Source organism: Coptis chinensis, chromosome 4 (assembly GCF_015680905.1).
Source record: "Coptis chinensis isolate HL-2020 chromosome 4, ASM1568090v1, whole genome shotgun sequence".
NCBI lineage: Eukaryota > Viridiplantae > Streptophyta > Magnoliopsida > Ranunculales > Ranunculaceae > Coptis > Coptis chinensis.
Window position 1 is genome coordinate 16,738,834 of NC_141459.1, and position 16,547 is coordinate 16,755,380.

General features: G+C 37.7%; 2 pseudogenes; both read left to right on the top strand.

The window, feature by feature from the left end:
- Positions 1-1,742: 1,742 nt before the first annotated feature.
- Positions 1,743-3,465, top strand: LOC147502212 (uncharacterized; annotated as a pseudogene).
- Positions 3,466-5,738: 2,273 nt separating this feature from the next.
- Positions 5,739-12,344, top strand: LOC147502213 (protein FAR1-RELATED SEQUENCE 3 pseudogene; annotated as a pseudogene).
- The last annotated feature ends 4,203 nt before the right edge of the window (positions 12,345-16,547 follow it).

The following is a 16,547-nucleotide window of genomic DNA, read 5'->3' on the forward strand; positions in this document are numbered from 1 at the left end:
CATAGCACACGCAAATATAAAATTCATAGCAGGAAACCCACGCAAGTATTGAATCTCCCTCATTCAGACAAAGATTGGGAATTCTTTCCTGTTTACTTGACTGGGAATTGGGAGTATGCCAAATCTCATCCCATTCATGTACACAAGGATATCCTAAATTCTGCTTCGATGGTGAGTATATGTCCTATTCACGGTCCCTGTGCTTCCGAGTCCTTACATGTCAGTTTCGTATACAATAGCCTGTGTTAGTATACTATTTGCTCAATCTACCTATTATATTCTAACCTATACCCACTATCATATGGTTTGTTGTTTTGAGTACAACCATATTATGTATCATATGCGCTGCTTTATATATGCAAATACATTTTAAGGGGTTAAGTAGTAGAGATACCTTTCAGTGAAGAGAGGGTTTTCTTAACTTTAAGCTCACACCCATCACAGTCCATACTGACCATAAGTTCCCCAGTTTGCAATAGTTTATTTTTCTTGCTCTTTTCATGGTTACTGCTTAGCGAACTAGAAAGATATTCCAAAGTCCCCCGCAAATACCCATATATGTACGTTTCCTTTCTTCTAAAGAAACTTTGATCAGAGAGCCTAGGATTTGATGTTTTTGTACTGAAATTCAATGACCTAGTGCAAGACCATATAATAGATTTCTCTACAGTGGGTGTTCTTTAGTGTATTTAGACTTAAGACCATCTTTTCACTTTACTATTTTACTTTGTTTGTTTGTCCCTTTTACTTTTTCTTCCCTTACTTGTGATAGATAATTGATCTCTTGCAATGAGGACTTGGATTTAAACTATGAGTACACGGGGGGACTTGGGCCTGCAAGTAGACATTGCTCACACATATGCCCCCATAGTGTAGGAAATTCATAGTTGGGCAATATAAAATTCATAGGAAACCCACGCAAATATTATATAAAATTCATAGCACACGCAAATATAAAATTCATAGCAGGAAACCCACGCAAATATTTATATTTGAGTTCATACAATATAAAATTCAAAGCCCATTAGAAACTCACGCAAATAATTTTGTAACCAAGAAAAACGCAAATTACATAACAATCAGGCATAAAAAAACAATTGTTTTTGGGAGTTGTTAGTTCTCTGTTTCAGTTTGTTGGTTTAATCAGGCATGTAATGGGTATGCTCTATTAGTACTATTCAATATATGAATACTATGCTGTTTGAACTCTTCTTTTGAGTCTCTGGATTGTTTGTGGAAATGCATCTTTGTGGTTATTATCTGTTTACATGTTATTATCGTTGTTTTATCCTATGGGCTTTTTTCAAGTAAAATGATTGTGGTAAGTAAACTAATCGATGGTGTTAAAACTGACTTTGAGAGATCTTTTCTTATATGTCATTATTTGGACAAATATCTTGTCGTCATTGTCATGAGTGAACTCGAGTGTTTGTATTTTTCTTTAGTGTTTCCTTGTCAAATTTGTTATGGTGACTGGATTAAAATATTGAGTATACTTACCTTAGTGGTTTGATACTTTGCCAATATTTCTACCGAAAAAAAAATGATACTCTGCTATTACCTATACTAGACTTGCATATTGAAGGAACTCCTTGATTTGGTATAATGAAGTTAAGTCAATAGTTGTGTCTGTATATGTCATATTGCAAGCTCAAAGTCACTTTCATCCTTTTGCCTCTAAACTATTTTGTGTAGATTTTATTTTATTCTAAACGGTGTAGTGTAAGGAGTTATTTTGCAGTATGTCTCAACCAATTCCAAAGGATTGGATGAATGAAATTGACAGATTTGGGATTGTATACAAGCAAGGGGTGTCGGATTTTATTCAATTTGCTAGTGACAAGGACCTTACATCGACCACGTGTCCTTGCCCTTGTAATAAGTGCCGAAATAGGAAAAGGTTTCCGTTTGATATAGTGAGAAAACATTTGATTTTGCATGGTATAGAATCAACATACCGTGTATGGGTTTTACATGGTGAGAACCCATATAAGGATCGAATGGTAGACCGAGATGCAGAAGAAAACAATGAGGCTGAAGGACTTAGAATGGGGAATCTTGTTGACGTTGCTTATGGCATACATGAAGGGCTAGCAGGTGATTTGAATGGAGGCGATGAAAGTGAGGGTGGAGATTTGGAACCACCATATGTTCTTGAACCAGATTTGGGTAAAAGGTATAATGAATATAAACAAAAAGCGGAAGAAAAATTATACCCTTCATGCGAGGCTCCTATAACAACTCTCTCGGCAGTGGTGGACCTACAAAACTTGAAGAAGTAATATAATTGGTCAGGAAACAGTGTGACCGCGCTCTTGTCCATGTTAAGAAAATGGTTCCCGGAAGGAAACACGTTGCCTTTAAAGTATCCTGTAATGAAGGCAATGTTAAAAGATTTGGGAATGAAAGCCAAGTGTATAGATGCATGCGAAAACAACTGTATGTTATATTGGAAGATGAAGCTGACTTAACGGTATGTCCTCAATGTGAAACACCTAGATACAAAGTGAAGGAGGGGAAAACGGGGAAGAAAGAAACAAAAGAGGCGAGAAAAGTATTGAGACATTTTCCTTTGATTCCAAGACTCAAGAGGTTGTACACAATAGCATGGATAGCGCGTGAAATGACATGGCACGATAGAGCGACACCTTCTTGGAATTATATGCGACACCCAATCGATTCACTTTCGTGGAAGACATGTAAAGATGATTGGCGGACTTTGCTAAGGAAGGGCGTAATGTTTGGCTTGGTATTGCAACCGATGGATTCAATCCACGTGGAGTTCAATCCACTGGTTTCTGATTGTTGGCTGTTTACATAGTTCCTTATAATCTCCCTCCGTCTTTGTGCATGAAATCTGAGTTCCATATGATGTCATTATTAATACCAGGGCCGAAGGCACCGAGTCAAAACATTGATGTATTTCTTCAACCACTAGTTGATGAGTTACAACAGTTATGGAAAGAAGGGGTGGCAGCTTATGACATGTACAAAAGAGAGCACTTTACTTTGAGGGCTATGTTGATGTGGGGGATTCATGATTTACCTGCGTATGGTAACTTATCAGGCTGTGTAACACATGGTTACAAAGCTTGTCCTATTTGTGGTGATGAAACTCCGTCTATGCATCTTGGGAATGCAAGGAAGATCGTTTATACAAATTACCGGATGTTTCTTAAATCTGATCACCCATTTAGGCAGGGCAAGTACTTAGGACTTAAGACAAAAGAGTTAAACCCCCCTCCACCAAGGTTAAAGGGAGAAGTAATTGAGAAAATGCTAAGTCGTGTCCATTATGTACCTGGTAAAGTATTAAAAGGTGCCAAACGGAGTGTAGATGATGTAGATGTGGTTGCTATTGGAGATGATGAAGATTATGAAGTTCTTGGGCTACGGTATAAGAGGTCTATTCTCTTTGAAATGGAATATTGGCGAAACATAAGATTCGACATGTTATTGATGTGATGCACGATGAGAAGAATGTGGCAGAACACATAATAAATGCGATTCTTGACAAGAAAGAGAAAACAAAGGATACAGTACAGGTGCGAGAGGATTTGAAGAAAATGGGGATTCATAGTGGTTAGTGGATGCAAACAGACCCAATCACAGGGAGATCTGTTAAACCAATGGCCCCATTTGTCTTGAATAAAGATGAGAAACTTGAGTTTTGCACAATTTTGAAGAACTTGAAGCTTCCTTCGGGTTTTAAATCCGAATTTAAAAAATGTTGTCACTTTGAGTCCTCCCCGGTTTGCTTACAATGAAATCACACGACTATCAATGCGATTATGTGTTACTTGCTTCCAGTTTGCTTCAACACACTTTTCCAAAACATCGTGATTTCGTGAGCTATTCACCGATTAGCTTATTCTTTAATCTCCTATGTTCGAAAGTCTTAATCCGAAAGGAAATCCAAGTTGCCAAATACATGGTAGCAGAGGCATTGTGTGTGCTGGAAAAGTATTTTCCAACCGCTTTTTTTGATATCAGCATCCACCTTTTGGTGCATTTGGCTGATGAAGGGCTGATTTGTGGACCCGTGTATCCTAGGTGGATGTATCCATTTGAACGGTATGTACAATTTTACCTTTATTTCATATTTAATGGCAATTATCATCGAAACTACTAAGTACAATTTTGGATTTGTTTATTTTAATAGGGCAATGAAGGAGTGTAAAAATATTCCGAGCAATAAACGCTATGTTGAAGGCTCTATTGGAGTCCTATATTGTTTCAATCATTAGGTATGCTATGGAGTACATGCCAAATTCACGGGATGGAAATCACAAAGCTACTCGTGAGGTGTTTCTAGATGAAGATGGAGAGTATTGTGATGAGGGGCCTATACTTGAGGGGTAAACCGCGGACCCTAGGCAAGGAACAATGGATACAAATCCGTAGATGGGTTCTTTTTCGACTAGACGTCGAAAAGCTTGATGAACATTATAGGTTTGATTTCTTTTTTTGACACATTTGACTTGAAATTACTAGTCTAGAAAGTCGTAATAAATAGTCATGTCAAACTGCATAAACAAATTGCAGTGAGTATCGTGTCTTGCAAGCAAGTGCACGTGGTAAAAGAAAAGGGATAGCAAAGACAGAAGTGGAGATACAAACTGAGTTCATTGTGTGGTTATAGGACAAGGTATTGTTTTCTTCTATTCATGTATTTAGTTTACTAGGATATTACAATTTGTACTTTTAACTTTCTAATTGTCGTTTTTTTTTTACTTCACAGTTGTTGGCTGAAAAAGACACAAATTGTGACTTATGGCGATTTGTCCAAGGACCATTGTTCAAAGCTAAAACGTATAAAAAGTATCGTGTTAATGGTTTTGTGTTCTCTACTAGGTCGCATGATGAAACAGTTGCTACACAAGACAGTGGTGTTTGCATGAATGCAATCACTACATTTACGTCAAGTAGGAAGGACAAAAATCCCATTGATGCATCGACTAAGTGGTATGGGGTTATCGAACAGATAATAGAGCTGGACTATATGACCTTCCAGCATGTTGTCTTTTATTGCAATTGGGTGAAGGTGGAGGACAAGACCAATGGTTGTAAACTTTGTCAAGATTCTAATTTGGTGATGGTTAATCTCAATAGGCTAAAGAGTGTTGATCAGTATATTGATGAGCCGGCGATTCTTGCTTCCGAGGCTAGTCAAGTATTTTACTCAAAAGGATTTGAGAAATCCTAATTGGTGGGTAGTGATAAATTCACCTAGGCGATTGACAAGTCGAGTTGATGAACTAGATGCACCAACCGACTTCCAATCTATTCTTGAGGACCAACCTAATTTGCAGCCTTTGATGCAAAGTCTAACCTGATTGTAATAGTTGCATTATCACATTTTTAAGATTCTTAGATATTTTTAAGATTCTTAGTTGCATGCAAACTTCTCATTTTCTACTTTTTCTATTTTGAAGTTTGTTTGTGCAATTAGGTGAGAGTTATGTTTTTTTATTATCAAGAGTGGTCTTTATAAATGTATACTTTTGAACTTTTTCATTTTTTTTTGTGGTATCCTAGTTTTACCTCTCTGTTCTAACAATTGTTTTTGTCATATTAGGCTATTTAATAATGTCATCAGGTCAATCACAACATACTGCTTCCCAACCTTCGAGTTCAGTCCCACATCCATCTCATAATTTAACTTCCGACTCACATACATCTCAGCCTTCTCTAAGCTTTACCAACGATTACCAAGTTACCTATAGAGTTCAATGAGGATGGCGCCACTGCTGGGTCCTAACCATGCCAAATGGAATACCCAGGTTGGAGTTTATGTTCGAGCTCGTATTCCAATTCATTACAAAGATTGGAGAAAAATAGATGGAAGCTTCAAGGATAATGTCTGGAACAAATTAATGGTATGGTTTACATGTACTTTAATTTCAATGATAGCATCCATTATTCTTGATAATTAGTATGTTTTTCCAATCCTATATCTACATGTTGTCCAGCCCTGTGTGGAAATTTACTTAATATGAAATGAACAAACATCACTTTGTTCATGTAGGAAGAATTTGAGCCTAATGTTCCCCAAGCAGCATCAGCGAGAAGTTGAAAAGGACTTTTCCCAAAAGTTCAGATCATCAAAGTATGCCTTTAGGAAGAGATTTTTGCATAAGTGCGGGGGCGTGGAAGAAGCTATTGCAAAGATGCCCGGATGGCAAGGATCCAAATCATTGGGCTGCGTTTGTCGAAAATGAGAGTACCCGTGAAGTGAGAGCTAGAAACGCAAAAGAATCTTTGAGAATGCCAAAAGAACATATATCGACATACTAATGGGCGGGGGCACATATGCCCATAAATTGGATAAAATGGTAGGTGTCTATTCTTGTACTAACGTTTTCTTATCACCTTATGCTAACAACTATTAAGGATTATTTTTGTAGGATAAAGAAGATCCTAGTAGAAAACATGGACGGGTAGATAGTTGGAAAAAAAGGACATGAGCGTCGTGATGGAACTATATTAGCGGCTCAAACCCATTATGTAAGTTCTAATAACATTGAAGCTTGAACTTACCTGTGTGTTGGTATTGTATATAGGTTATGTTGCATACTTGCATACCATTCTCATAATTTATGCATGTATTACTCATATAGGAACAAGTGGAGGCTTCTAATAAAAGAAGAAAAGAAGCAAGTCTCGGGTGGTGAGTGGCGAGTGTAATGGAAGTAGACTTCGATAATGATGAGTTGTCCAAGTCTTTGGGCCCCGACAAAGGGAGTAGAACACGTGGAATCAGCTCCAACAAGTCTAAGAAGCAATTGCAACGTCATGGTATTGCCAAGGCATTATTGCGCAAGCAAGCTCTTCATCCAATTCTGAGTTGAAGGGGGAAATGAATGAGATGAAGTCTTCCTTATCTAATGTCATAGGCGTGTTAAAGGTGAGTTTGCAGTTTGCACTTGTGCTTTCTTGCATACAATTTCATTATGTATGACCAATTGTTACTATAAATTGTGTCGGGATGTACTTAAAATTTGTTAAAAACAATGGAACATCAACTACTCAACAACCGTCGGCCTAACACCGTAAACTGAAGTCGGTTCCAATTACGTTTAGTCACTTTCGACTCAACAAAACTTGATGAATATGTTTGCAAATTTGAATCCTCCTTCGGGGCGGCAGTTCTTCACCAAATGTATCCTTATTAGATAGGGATGGTGTAGTGGTTGCTAAGGGGTATGTCATGACAGAGACAGCTGGATATTGCAATGGCAGAAAAGTTCTCGCAGGTGAAAAAAAGGTCTACATAGAGGAAGTCTTGGTTGGTGATGCTCTTGTTTACGATGGGCCCCAAGATGGAGTTAGATTTTTGGATGGTTTTAGTGCTGGAGGTCCTTTAATTTGGCTCGAGTCAAGGATGCAGTTTTCTTAATAAGTTGTTTGGGATATGCAAACTTTCTGAACTTGGGATTTTTAGTATGGTTTGGCTTCTTTATGTTTTGAATGCCGTTTGTTTTTGTTTAATATGGATGTCATAGTGACTTGACAAACTTATGGTCTTTTTGGTATGGATGAGTATTAACTTTAATATGTTAGGTACTATATCTATTTATTAAATTTGATTGCAGTGTATGTATGTATGCTTGTTTGCTTAGTAGGTTGAAGAAAGCCCTAACCCATTTTAACTCCGCTGTGCAAATTAATATAATTGGTTTGCATTGCGGTCCCAAGCCCGGATAAAGGAGGAGGGGGAGGATGGTGGAGCCTTGGACTGTTTTTCCATTGAGCGTTGGGATTCTCGAACTAAAGGTGTGTACTAGTATTTGCTTAACATGTTATAACTTAGTTTAGTTTCTTTTTTGTCGATCTCTATAGTTGGGTAGTATTATTTCTTCATTATCTCTATAGTTTAAACATGAATTATTGAGTCATATATTGTCGTTTTCTGAATATCATTTCTTAGATGACGCCATGCGGCTTCTTTGGTTCTTGGATAAATGCTTTCGGTTTCCAACCATGTAAGTGTAGCACCTTCATCTTTTATGTATATTATTTTTCTTCTTTTCATTTTCACTATTAACCTGTTATTATAGAAAAGAATGATATTTGTGTGTGGGAGACTCAATGTTACTTGTGTTTCTATGATGTGCACATAAGCTCTTGTGGAAAAATAATACTTGCAACACCATTACTTGTATAATGTGTCATAAACGTTACCTCTTTCTTATATGCATTGTTGGTTTTAATTAGCTACTTGAGTATAAGCTTTTTTTAGTAATCTATTTATTAGCTATCATTGCTTTCTTGGTTTCAAATATATTGTCATTGTTAGTGAAAGAAAACTGCATAAGTTTTGAATCTGCTGGCTAGTTATCTAGTGGTAGCCTGGTTGGTACCAATTTTGAATCCAATCCTTAGTGGTATGGTCTCATTGCTTCTAACCTTAAATAAGGTATGTCTTTGTTAGTGTGAGTTGCCCCTAAATTTATGCTAAATGTATGCCCTATGGTGTCAAGGTACTTGGTTTAGAGTGTGGGAAGTAATTACTCATGAGCAATCAAGAATACCCTAGACAGTTTTTCCAAAAATTATTCAAGTGACCCCCTTGTCTCGATTTTCTTCCTTTTATGGGTTTTTATATCAACAAAAAAAAAAGATAGTTTTATTGATTGTGTTTGTGCGATTGAAGGTCTAATCTATTCTAATCAAATCACAATCTATGGTCAGGTATCAATATATTCCCTTTAGTTTCTTCAAATCCGACGTTCTCTTTTCGTTTGCTAGAAGTAGTGAGCTTTTTTTTTTCATCACCTCATTTCAGCGATTAACTCCTCATTTCAGTGATTAACTCCTAATAAACCCTACAATCTCTAAGGTTAGAATCCAAAAGCTTTATTTATGATTTTTTCAGTTTTCTTTGTAGATTATTACTTTTGATTACTCTTCTATCAATTTACAGGTTCGATTCATCACCAAGCTTCGGATACAATTGATTTGACAGTTCAATTCAATATACATGTTTTCATTTTCGTTGAAATTCGTCCATCTATTTTCCAAATGGATTGTTGTTATTTCGAATCAAATATATTGATTTTTCTTTTCGAATCACAAATTTACTTGGGATTTTTGAACTTGTATTTGTTGATTGGGTTCTTAGCTTATTTGATATGTTGTTTATTGTATGAATATTGTTCATAATGTATTGTGTCGGTTAAATGAATGAGAGTTTGTTGTTTGAGCGAGATCTTCTAGTAATTTAGACATTGAGTGCTTTATAAGTGTGAACGTAACTCATGTAGTGTCTTGGTAATGGTTCGGTTGTGATGGATCGCTTTTCGTTGTACACGGACAACTTATGGGTGACTTGACCATTTTAGTATGTTACTAGTTTGGTATTCTGGAATGAATTTAGCAAGCAATGGGATTGTATCATGTCGTAGACCAGAGTGTCGGGCCAGACTATCACTAGGTTGGCGCATCGTGTAATCTGGATTAAACTAGTATTTTGTTCGGCAAGACAATAAGAAATGAAGTCTAATGTGTGATTAATAGTTTAACTCTACTTATAAGAAAGTGCCATTCGTTATAGAGAATGTGCATTTTGAAGACTTGGGATAATCTCAATAATAAAGTCCTGTAAAGCTCTTGAGGTTGGTTTTACTCTATCTATCTATTTTACTAGTGTTTCAAAGTGTTCATCCGGAGAATGCAGAATTTATTTTATCCGATGATTGTTTCTTGCTTTGGCATTGCGCATTACTTTTCAAAGTGACCCAAGTTGAGTTGTTTAGCAGTGTAAATCAAGAGTTCAATTGTTGGATCACCCAAGCTCGAGGTTAGACGCCATTGTATTCTAAATACTTATTTTCCTCCCTGCAATCTGCTACTCAAGTATATGCATTAAAAGCGGATCTGCAATGGTGTCGTCAAAAATGCCCTTGTGGAAATGTTTCAAATATTGACCACGGTATGCGAGAGCCATAAATTAGCTTTAGCTCAAACCTGGGTTCCATGCAAGCATCGCAGGGTTGTAGCCGACGGTGGTGGTGGTGTGAAGAAGAGCTGCAGAAGCTTTGATGGAAGTTGTATGGGGCAAGTTTGCATGTGAACAACTGATGTAGCATTCTATGTAGTAGATCTTTGCGACCGCGTGGGGTTTTGGCGACGCCTGGTCAGAGCATCACTTATAGAAGGGGCAGGGGGTTGGTGGGAGGGCATTTTCATCAAAAAGCTCGTGTTTCTCTAGTGATATGACACAGTTGAGCAAAAGTGAGTATCCCTTGGTACACTACGCACGCATGTTTGGGTTAAGTAGCTGCTTTGCTATCTGTTTACGTAGCACTTACACTGGGTTGTCTGGATGTGATGATTATATTCTAGAGTTGTTCCTGCCACCAGGCACGACGGCCTTAAGCAAACATCGATATTTACGGACTCGCCTTGGTGACAATGAAGGCGAGCAACATTACCGAAGAACCTCCATTGCTATCCGTTCAAGTAAGATATTCCCCCTCTACCACCTTCCACCAACCTCCACATGCTAAGTCTTGGTTGGTTGTCGACAAATCTAGGGAGTTTTATGTTGCAACGGGGACAATAATTATTAGTTTTGTTTTTTTTGGGTTTGCATGGCTTAATTTGGGTCGGCAACAATTCGTTGTGTCATTTAATCGATCCTCATTTTCATCTGCGGCTGCCGCTTTTTCTCTTTCCAATAACAATAATAATAATAACACCGACAAAGAGCGAGAAAATGGCTTCTGGCTTTGAACAATTGGTTTCGAATTGAGTAATCCCGATCTTCGTGAAAATGCTCTTCTTGATTTATCCAAGGTTCTTTATTTAATTTAATTACTTACTTCTTTTTATTTAATTATATATAATATTAATTGATTTCATCCTTTTGTAGAAGAGATTTTCCGAGGATTTGGCTCCCTTTACCTTATATAATATTAAAGTGCATTACCTTATACCTCGTAGGCATTTTGCGAGGCAGCAAAAGACCATTCTTTGAAACTTATCGGGGGGGGAGTTTCCTCCGATGGGGTCATGTTTATGTCCATGGATGGAAACCGCGTCTCTGTCGAACCAAATCCGCCCAGAAAATGCCAGTCCTCAAGTTATGGTAGATCTTCTAACGAAAAGAAAACCATTGGGAGAGACGCTTCGAGAATCTTCTCGATTATTTCAAAGCGTATGCGGGCTGAGAATCCCGGCTTCTTTTACGCAATGCAACTTCGGCGGCCGAGGGCCATATGACTAATGTTTTTGGGCAGATGCAAGGTCAAGAAATGCTTACATTCACTCTGGGGATGTTGTTACTTTTGACACTATGTACGCACCTAACCCGATGTCGGGTTCCATACGTGCCATTCATCGGTATGAACCATCACGGGCGAGATGGTGCCTTTGTTTGGTTGTGCTCTAAATCTTTGACGAAGTCCGAGTCTTCCTTTTTGTGGCTCTTCAAGACTTAGCTTGAAGCAATGTCCGGTCGTGCTCTGTTTCTCTAACAACGGATCGGATCGAGAGGCTATCTGAGGCAGCAGCTTGCTCAAGTTTTTCCGGAACTTCGCCACTATATTTGTAAATGGCACATTTTAAGGGAAGGTCGGGGAAAGACTTGGTCATGTCTGCCATACCCATCCAACTTTCCAAGGGGAACTTTATAAGTGCATCAACTTGACCGAGACGATTGAGGAGTTTGAATCATCTTGGAGTTCTTTAGTCGACAAATATGATCTTAGGAAAAATGATTGGCTTCGGGCCTTGTATAATGCTTCGTGACACACTTGGGCCCCCAGTATATTTCCGATACTTTCTTTGCCGCAATCTCCATGAATCAAGGGTATGAAAGTGTTAGTTCATTTTTGATGGTTACGCTAACCAACGGACCACGCCCCTGTGTTCTTTCGTCGATTATGAAAGAGCTTTAGAAAATTGGTTTGAGAAAGAAATTGAAGCGGATTTCGAGACAATCGCACCACACCAAGATCTTGAAGACTCCTACCCCAATGGAGAAACAAGCCGCAAACTTGTACACGAGGAAAATAATTGCAAAATTTCAAGATGAATTAGTTGAAACGTTTGTTTATACTGCAAATAAAATTGAGGGGGATGGTGCAATTAGCACTTTTCGGGTAGCAAAATTTGAGGATGACGACAAGGCATACATTGTCACCTTAAATGTTCCTGAAATGAGAACAAGTTGCAGCTGTCGGACGTTTGAATTTTCAGGCATTCTCTGTAGGCATATATTGACAGTTTTCACTGTAACATTCAAGAAGAAATTATATCTATATGTGGAGCTGCTCACATTCCAGGTCATCCGGGCAACACAGTTTTGGAGTCACTTGTCAAGTCGGTCCGCCTACTAGAGCTGAAATTACGGATGTGGCCAATGGAAGGAGGTAATTGGTGCTTTTCCTTGCTTTCTTTTTAAGTTATTAACACTCCATTATCATATATTTAAATCATCTTGTCTGTAAAATTTGGAAATTGTGGTGACATTTAAAACATAAGTTACCAAATAAATCCTTGATTACCCAACTAGTCTATGAACTTCGATTGGTTGAAATTCGGTTTCCTTAAGTGTGAGTCGATCGAGATCTTATTCTCGGTTAGGGGTATGGAATGGTATTAGAATGATCTCTTTGCTTGAAAACAACATATTCTAGACTAGTAAATAGTAATGACGTCCGTTATTCTTGAACCCGAATTCCTTAAAACTTCGCCATGAGGCATGCTTGTTTGCTTACTAAATCCAATTTGGAAATGTGCTTTTTAAAGACCATTTTGATATGCTTAGTAGCTTAAAAATACAAATGAGATTTTGTTCTCGCTCTTTCGATTATTGTGTTTGGTGCAAGTTTAGTCGATATAGTTTGGAAAACGATCCGTTCTTGTGGTGCGTGGTAGTAATAGCCTCTAGCTCGAATTTTAAAGTATCACTCTTTGATGAATATAAGGCCCGATGATTTGCACTTGTAGACTTCTAGAACAGGGTGGTCCTCCTCGCTATTTGATAGTCAGCTTTCTTTCCTTCTTTTGAAGGTGCTTTGGTGCTAAAATTATTTATGTTCTAACTTTTTGCCTTTGACATCAACCGATTCAAGCACCTCTAGGTTGGAAGAAAACACAGTTATTCTTATTCTACTTACGTAAAAAAGCAGAAGTCGCAAAGGGCGTGCCGTAGTAACCATAGCCCGGTTGCCACATAATCGACCACCAAATGGCTTAAATGCAAACACGGAGGAAGCCCGACTCAAGCAACAGTAATTTTGCTCCTTCTTGACCAACAAACAAAACCGTTTGACATATTATTCAAAGGATATTGTCCAAATTTACTGGAATAGTTCTAATAATATTGTGCGGTCTTGTCATCGGCCTTGCGGTATGTTTTTACATTTGTAGACTTGGTAAATTTTTGTGATCTAGAGTATATATGCTTTCAAGTCCATCAACGGGTTGACCCTTAACTTGGAAGCCCGGGCATGGGAATGGGATAAAGGTCCCACTTGAGACGGATATGTGACCCGCAGGACTTGAGAACCGACATTTGTGGAGGTTAATGAAATATCTATGTATATTGCAGTAGGAGAACTTCGTAATATCATCGGCCAATGAACGGGTTTATGTCTACAACAAACTTGTACTCATGGGATTGGCAAAAAATGCTCTCTATATTCGAAACCGATTCTTGAAGCCGCTATGACCGAGGAATCCCAATATGGTAGGGGGTCTGCTGCAAATAGTTTGATGCATCTTCCTCGGAATAAGTTGGTTATCTAGAATCATTAACTCAAGCAATTCTCTACAGCTCTGAGGATTCAATACGTCCATCCGGTAGGTAATATCAGCCTCGAGTATACCAGGATTTTGCATTACTATCCCAAGAACACGACGAACAAGTCCTTTGTAAACAATTGGGTTCTTAGTCCCATCTCCATTTATCCATGGTAATATTGGCCTAAATGAATGGGAAACAACGAAGTCATGCATTCGCCAGTTTTGCTCTCACGAAAACCTTCGACTCTGACAGTACCTTCAACCTGCACAAACTCGTATGCGACACCTTCACCGGAGATCTCTACTTGATTCGAGAGCGTGGAACGACCTCGAACAAATTGAGGAGGGTTACTTTATGCACATCATCAAGTCTCATACTAGTTTCATTGAGGGCGTGTGATACTCTTTTCCTCGGGGTAAAGCAATTCCGATCACTTCTTGGAATACCAACATGTGGGGAGAAGATATGCATCCGTGATCTTTACATAAGCTTGATGCTATTTTATGTGTTTGTGATTGTTTCACGTTGCATTTTATGCTACGCTTTCTGCATGTCTCGAAATATTTTTCTGCCTTTGAATCTCTCGGACTCGCGTGCGGGTTATCTTGAATGATCCTTTCTTGGGAAAACGCGTGTTGAAGAAGGCAACTTTACTACAAATACCTTTGAGGGATGAGTTTCGAAAATGCCCGCCTTTTTCATATTTGAAACTTAGTGCAAATACATCGCATTGATATAGGGTAATTAAATGCAACTTGAAGAATCGATTTTATATGTAAATTAGTTTCACTTTGTTCGCCTAGTAATTTGTGACGTCAGAAATTCAGTGTCCATTCATCCGTCTTTTCATTTATATCCCACGTAACACTTGCGGAAAAGTTGAATATGACTTATGACGAGGCTGAAAGATGGATAGTGAATCTTGTCGCGAAATTCAAAGCTTGACGCAAAGATTGATTCCAAGTCGGAACTGTTGTCATGGAACCCAATCATGTGAATGTGTAAGTGTTCAACTGGTGTTCCTCCTGCTAAGCATTCATTTGCGTCTTTGTCGGCTAGCCCTTTCCAACTCACTCCCTTTCTTCTCTGATCGACTTGCAGGTACCTAACAGATTATTGAAAACACCAAGGCACTCTCTTTGCGTACTTACAAATACGCTAATCTCGTTCTAGAATCTGCTCAAGTACAAACTGCTGTATAAGGTGTCGTGTTTGCGAAAATTTCTTGAAAGCTCCAAAGAATTGTTGTGAATGATTTTGTTTGTTTTTGTTTACTTTGTTTAGCTATTTAACCTTAAAGAATTGTTGCAAATAGTATGATCATACCCGTAGATACACACTAGTAGTGGTCAGTAATCTTCAGCATATAGATTTTTTTGGACTCCATGAGCTTCTTTAGTAATAATCAATAGAACTGTTCTCTTACTCTTCCCATGGATTTAATAGAGTATGTAGGGTTGTATATGAGATGAGAGAACACCTCCTTGCGTCAAATATTTTTCTGGAAGGCACAAAACAGTGTCAAAAGTAGGATCTTTGAAGACTTTCTCAAAGTGGAACAGTTTATTGGAGTTTGAATTGCTCATATTGTTAGGAGTATGAGACCCTGTTGCCACATTTTTTGTGAGTTTGGTTGTTGGACCCGGTGAAAATAAATACTGAACTTTCCGATCTCTTGGAAGGGACAAAACATCGCTACTTAAGAATTATGCTACCATACTCTGTTTTCTGAATTCGTAGTTTGAGTATAAGGAGCTACTACTTAAGAATAGGATATAAGTATATATCTATATATACATATTTGTTTTCTCTTGCTTTCGACTCCTTTTATTTATTTCTATTGGTGTATAGGATGAAAGGGACTTTTCGATGATACCATCCCAAAGTCATCCCCGATGCTTACAACTACCAAGGTGCTAGTTTTGTACAAATGATATGAGAGCTTGAGTTTAAGGACAAGTCCCATTGATTTGGGAAAATAGTGTGTATTTCATTAAAGTGGCAAGTCCTATTTATGAAAGACGTTTTGGTGATGTTATTTTAATAAAAGATTATGTGATTGGATGTACTTGTAAGATTTCTTGTTTATATTATGGACGATTGTAAAATACCCAATAAGTGGGGGCATCTTTATGCAGGTTAAGTAGTCTCCCAAAAAGGGGTTTGGGGTATTTTTTATTTTTTTACATATGAAATAGTTTTGTAACGGTTCTTCACCGTTACTAAGCTTTGCAATAAGTAACACAAAAAAGCGTTACTAATTTTATAAAAGCGTTACTAATGTTAGAAAAGAGTAACACAAAAAAGCGTTACTAACTTTATAAAAGCGTTACTAATGTTAGAAAAGAGTAACATAAAAAAGCGTTACTAACTTTATAAAACCGTTACTAATGTTAGAAAAGAGTAACACAAAAAAGCGTTACTATTTTTATAAAACCGTTATTGATGTTAAAAAAGAGTAATACAAAAAAGCGTTACTAATGTTATAAAACCGTTACTGATGTTAAAAAATAGTAACACCAAAAAGCGTTACTAATTTTATAAAACCGTTGCTAAAGAGCAATACAATTGAGCAAAGAAAACCGTTAGTAAATATTTTAGTAACGGTTAGAAACCGTTACAATAAATAATTATGTAACGGTTATAAACCGTTACGAATATTAATAACGCATTAGCAACGCCCAAACTGTGACGCATAAAAACCGTTACAAATATTTTTAGTAACGGTTTCTGACTGTTAGGGATGTCCTGTTTTGGTATAGTGTTTATATATATATATATAAAGCTTCCA